The sequence below is a fragment of the Patagioenas fasciata genome, chromosome 6 (genome assembly GCF_037038585.1).
Source record: "Patagioenas fasciata isolate bPatFas1 chromosome 6, bPatFas1.hap1, whole genome shotgun sequence".
Classification (NCBI taxonomy): Eukaryota; Metazoa; Chordata; class Aves; order Columbiformes; family Columbidae; genus Patagioenas; species Patagioenas fasciata.
Window position 1 is genome coordinate 6726355 of NC_092525.1, and position 5996 is coordinate 6732350.

The window sequence follows — 5996 nt, forward strand, 5'->3', positions numbered from 1 at the left end:
TACTTGGGGAAAAATTATGACTACTAAGATACAGGATACAGGACTGATACATCAGGGACAGAGGGACAGCTTACTATAGAAAAAAATGCGTATATGGCAGTTACATCGCTCATGTAATGTCTAACTTAGCTAAAGAGCAAATGCTTGAGCAAGCATCATAGCGAGTATAAATGCAAACCTGAGTTTGTAATAAATGTCTCTCATGGCACCTTACCGTGAGTCCACGCCAGATTCGCTACACTCTTCCTCATAGGTTCACCACCTTCCTCTCCTTCCTTGCTTTTCCTTTGCACGCTGCTCCACCTGAAGAGAAACACACAGAGGACTGAGCTACACCAGCCCAAGGGCACTACAATCAGACAGGGGCTGAGTCCAGGGGCTGACACCTCCCCACACCCCACAACGAGCCCACCTTGCCTTGGCCCCGGCCCCTCGCACATGCCTTAGAGATATCATAGCTCAGTACAAATCCCCACAGTCCTCACCTGCTGTTTGGTGCTTGCGGAGGGTCACACTCCCTGTGCCCCAGGGCACTGGCCCTACACGGCCAAGCTCGGCAGCGGGACTGTCTGGAGCTGCCGCTGGCTGGTTCTCCAGCTTTAGGGTCACCCGCAGAAGCCCGCTCTCCTCAGCTCTGCACACCCATCCAGTTGCGCCGCCCAGGCAAAGTCAGCTTCACCCTCTGCTCTACACCTCACCTGCAAACAACCAACTCTTCAACTGACAACTGTCCAAAACCCACCGACAAACTCTCCACACCTCAGCCTTTCGTTTGCAACTGCTGCCTCTAGTGCATCTCACAGACAAGCCTTCAAAATCCCCTCATCCTGCAATAACACTCCAGCACTGATCACCTGCGGGAACAACTACCACAATACCATGCAAACACCAACCAGTTCTGGCACGGAAATATCACTTTCTCCTCAAGATTCCACCCTACACCAACTGCTGACAAACACACGCTGTCCTCACCAAAGCCAAACGCTGCAACAACCAGCGACAACTCAAATTTGCGTGGGCGGTGCAAAATTGCAGGGGTGAGCTAACGCAGAGCTGGGCTTGAAAGCTGCAGAGTGTGCACCCTGTGGTATAACGTGGCGAGCTACTGCCATTCTGCCTTCTCCCTGGGAGAAGCGCGTGAGCAGAGGCTGCTTCAAGGCACGATGGGAACGGTTTGGTTCTCCGGGTCTCTCAGGGCGAGAGCGATAAATGTGATCTGTGGCGTGGCGCAGGAACTTCCCGTACACTTGCTCCTCCATTCGGTCTCGGGTGCTGCAAGAGAGGGAGCGAGAGATTCAGGGCAAGATTGACAACCTCGGCGTCCCCGTCCCAGCCACGGGTCACCCAAACCTGCAGACATCCCGGGAGGCCCCCTAAGATTTACACTCCCCTATGCCCCACCCTTGAAGCCTGGACATCGCCAGAACCATAGAGCAAGTATTTCTTGAGGAGGCACCCAAAGGGTCCGTGTTCTCTTTCAGGCAGATGCTAGCGCAAGATTGCAAATCATCTCACAGCTACCAGGAAGGTAAAAAATAACGTCTTGAAACGGGAAAGGAACAGGTATTGTTTCTCTTCATCACCTCCCTCATTGCCACGTTATCAAGGTCTCCCGCAATGTTCCACAGGAAACTTGAAGCTTGGAATTCCTGGTATTCTGAACCTGGGCAAGAAAGGAAGAAAAGCATGAGACTGATCATAAAGAGGGTGGCTGCTCGTAACATGGAAAGAGCAGTAACAAGGTAAAAAGATATCACTTTTCCTTAGAGAACTCTCAAAGCTGCCTGTTAAGGACAAGAAAAACAAACTTGTGACGGACCATTACTTAAAATCCAAGGCCCAGGAAGCGATCTAATGTACATTGAAACGCGGGCCACGAGACAGTGGAAGTGCCACGAGCTGAGACTGAAGGGACAGAGGATGAATTTCCAAAGAAGTTTAGGTTTCGATGTCAAAACGGAAAATTCTACGTCATTAAAATATAATGCAAAAGTCAGTGTAAAATCAAGTAAGGCAACGACTCCAAATGAACTCCCAGGCGCTTCAGTCACTCAGCAGATCAAAAATGCGGATCATTTCTCACCTGCCCACCTCCCAAACCCCAGCCTATGTCCCCTGCTTCCAGCTTACCTGAGCCCAGATTAAAGGAGGATTTCAGAGGCCATGCCAAGTTCTGCTGCTCCTCGTTCGGGTTGCCAGTCTTCCTCCTCGCTCTGGAATTGCAGGTCAACCGCCTTCCTGTTCTTCTTTGATGGACGCTGAGCTGCCGCGTTACCCGCTGCCGTCTGAGCGGATCTCGGGGAGCCTCTGGAACCGCCAGAGCGCTCCCCCCACCAACATTCTCTTGCCTTGTTTTCAGGGTTCCTCTTCACCAGCTGAGGCGCCCTCCCACCCCCCGCCGCCCTCTTGCCTTTTTCTAGAGGTCTCTTGAGCCACCAGCAAGCTCCCCCGCACCTTCCCTCAGCGATCTTGGCCCGCCAGAGGCCTGCCCCTCGTCAGCCTCCTCCCCTTTTCCTGGGTGCTGCTTGAACCACTGGTGGGCTCCCCTCCACCATCCTCTCGTCCTTTGTAGGGGAGTCTCGTGACTCACCAGAGCGCTCTCCGCCGTTGCCTTGCTGGGGTTATTGACACCGCTTGACTTGCCAGAGCGCTCCCCCTCGCAGTTCTCTTGTTGGATTTCTTGGGACCTTTTGAACCATTGGAACAACGGGAATGCTCCCCCCCACTGTGACCTTGCCTTTCTTCAGTGCCATCTTGACGTGCTGGAGCACTTCCCCGCGCCGTCCTCTTGCCTTTTACTGGGGAGTCTCTTGAATATCCACAGCACTCCCCCCTGCCATCCTTTACCAGATTTTTTGACACTTCTTGACATCCCGGAGTGCTCTCACTCACCCTTGTCTTGCCTATTTTCAGGGCGCTCCTGTCCCGCTGGATGCTCCTCCCTGCTGTCCTCTTGCCTTTCTTCACTGAGATTTTGGCCTGCCAGAGCACTCCTCCCTGTTGTCCTCTCACTGGATTTCTTGGGACCTCTTGACCCACTGGGTTTCTCCTCCTGCTGTCCTTTTGCCTTTCTTTAGTACAATCTCAGCCTGCTGGAGCGCTCCCCCTCGCCGTCCTCCTGCTGGATTTCTTGGAACCTCTTGACCCCTTAGGGCGTTCCCCCTGCCACCCTCTTGTGGTTTTTGGGGGAGTCTTGTGATCAACCAGGCCGTTTCCCCCCACCATCCTCTTCCCCTTTTTTTCCTGGGTGCTTCTTGATCCACCAGAGTGCTCTCAAAGCTGCCTGTTACCATCCTCTAACCATTCTCTTGCCTTTTTTGGTGGAGTCTTGTGACTCACCGGAGCGTTCTCCACCATTGTCTTGCTGGATTTGTTGACATCGCTTGACCTGCCGGAGCGCTCCCCCTCACAGTTCTCTTCCTGGATATCTTGGGACATTTTGAACCACTGCGGGGGCTCCCACCCGCCATCCTCTTACCGCATTTATTGAGACGGCCTGATCTGCCAGAGCGTTCCCCCTCGCCGTCCTTTTGCTGGATTTCTTGGGATGCCTTAAACAACTGTAGGGCTCCCACCCACCATCCTCTAACCGCATTTATCGAGATTTCCTGATCTGCTGGTGCGCTCCCCCTTGCCGTCCTCTTGCTGGATTTCTTGGGATCTCTTGGACCACTGGGGGGGCTCCCACCCGCCATCCTCTTACCGCATTTATTGAGACTTCCTGATCTGCTGGATTGCTCTCCCCCTGGCCTTCCTCTTGCACTTTTTTGGGGGAGTCTTCTTCACACATCCGAGCGCTCTCCCTCACCCTTGTCTTGCCTCTAGTCACGGCGCTCTTCTCCCGCTGGAACGCTCCTCCCCGCCATCCTATTGCCAGACTGAGAATTCTTGACCTGCCGCAGTCCTGCCCCGCCATGCTCCTGCCTTCTGCCTGGGAAGTCACTTGAAGAACTGGAGCGCTCTCCCCCGCTGTCCTCTTGCCTTTCCTCAGTGGGATTTTGGCCTGCTAAAGAGCTCCTCCCTGTCGTCCTCTTGCTGGATTTCTTGGGACTTCTTGACCCATTAGGGCGTTCCCCCTGCCACCCTCTTGTGGTTTTTGGGGGAGTCTTGTGACCAACCAGGCCGTTTCCCCCCACCATCCTCTTCCCCTTTTCCTGGGTGCTTCTTGATCCACCAGAGTGCTCCCCTGCACCATTCTTTTGCCTTTTTTGGGAGAGTCTTGTGACTCGCCGGAGAGTTCTCCACCATTGTCTTGCTGGATTTCTTGACATCGCTTGACCTGCCGGAGCGCTCCCCCTCGCAGTTCTCTTGCTGGATTTCTTGGGACGTCTTAAACAACTGAGGGGCTCACACCCACCATCCTCTAACTGCATTTATCGAGATTTCCTGATCTGCCGGAGCGCTCGCCCCTGCTGTCCTCTTGCTGGGTTTCTTGGGACCTCTTGACCCACACGAGCTCTCCTCCCCACCGTCTTCTTGCCGGACTTATTGAGACTTCTTGACCCGCCAGAGTGTTCCCCCTCATCATCCTCCTGCCTTTTTCTGGGGATTCTCTTCAACAACTGAAGAGCTCCCCCGCACTGTCCTCTTCCCTTTTTTCTGGGTGATTCGTGAATCACCGGTGAGCTTCTCCTTACCACCCTCTTGGGCTTTTTTCAGAGCAACCTTGACCCATCAGAGCACCCCCTCACCGTCCTCTTGCCAGATGTACTGAGGGTTCTTCATCTGCCACAGCGCTCCCCCACGCCGTCCTCTTGCTGGATTTCCTGGAACCTTGTGAACCACTGGGGGGCTCCCACCCACCATCCTTTTACCGCATTTATTGAGACGTCCTGATCTGCCAGAGCGCTCCCCCTTGCCGTCCTCTTGCTGGATTTCTTGGGATCTCTTGGACCACTGGGGGGGCTCCCACCCGCCATCCTCTTACCGCATTTATCGAGACTTCCTGATCTGCTGGAGCGCTCCCCCTCGCCGTCCTCTTGCTGGATTTCTTGGGTCCTCTTGACCCATTAGGGCGTTCCCCCTGCCACCCTCTTGTGTTTTCTGGGGGAGTCTTGTGACCAACCAGAGTGCTCCCCCCCACCATCTTCTTCCCCTTTTCCTGAGTGCTTCTTGATCCACCAGAGTGCTCCCCTGCACCATTCTCTTGCCTTTTTTTGGGGGAATCTTGTGACTCACCGGAGCGTTTTCCACCATTGTCTTGCTGGATTTCTTGACACCGCTTGACCTGTTGGAGCGCTCTCCCTCACAGTTCTCTTGCTGGATATCTTGGGACCTCTTGAACCACTGGGGAGCTCCCACCTGCCACCTTCTTACCGCATTTATTGAGACTTCCTGATCTGCTGGATTGCTCTCCCCACCGGCCTTCCTCTTGCACTTTTTGGGGGAGTCTTCTTGACACGTCCGAGTGCTCTCCCTCACCCTTGTCTTGCCTCTAGTCAGGGCGCTCTTCTCCCGCTGGAACGCTCCTCCCCGCCATCCTATTGCCAGACTGAGAATTCTTGACCTGCCGCAGTCCTGCCCCGCCATGCTCCTGCCTTCTGCCTGGGAAGTCACTTGAAGAACTGGAGCGCTCTCCCCCGCTGTCCTCTTGCCTTTCCTCAGTGGGATTTTGGCCTGCTAAAGAGCTCCTCCCTGTCGTCCTCTTGCTGGATTTCTCGGTACCTCTTGACCCACTGGGTCTCTCCTCCTGCCGTCCTTTTGCCTTTCCTTAGTACATTCTTGGTCTGCTGGAGTGCTCCCCCCCACCATCCTCTTGCTGGATTTCTCGGGACCCCTTGTCCCATATAGGACATGGCCCCCCACCACCATCCTGTTGTGTTTTTTAGGAGAGTCTTGTGATCGACCAGAGCGCTCCCCCCTTGACATCCTCTTCCCCTTTTTCTGGGTGACTTTTGAACCACTGGTGAACTCTCCCCCATCATCCTCTTGCCACATATATTGAGACTTGTTGATCCGCCAGAGCGCTTCCCCCACTGTCCTCTTGCCAGATTTAC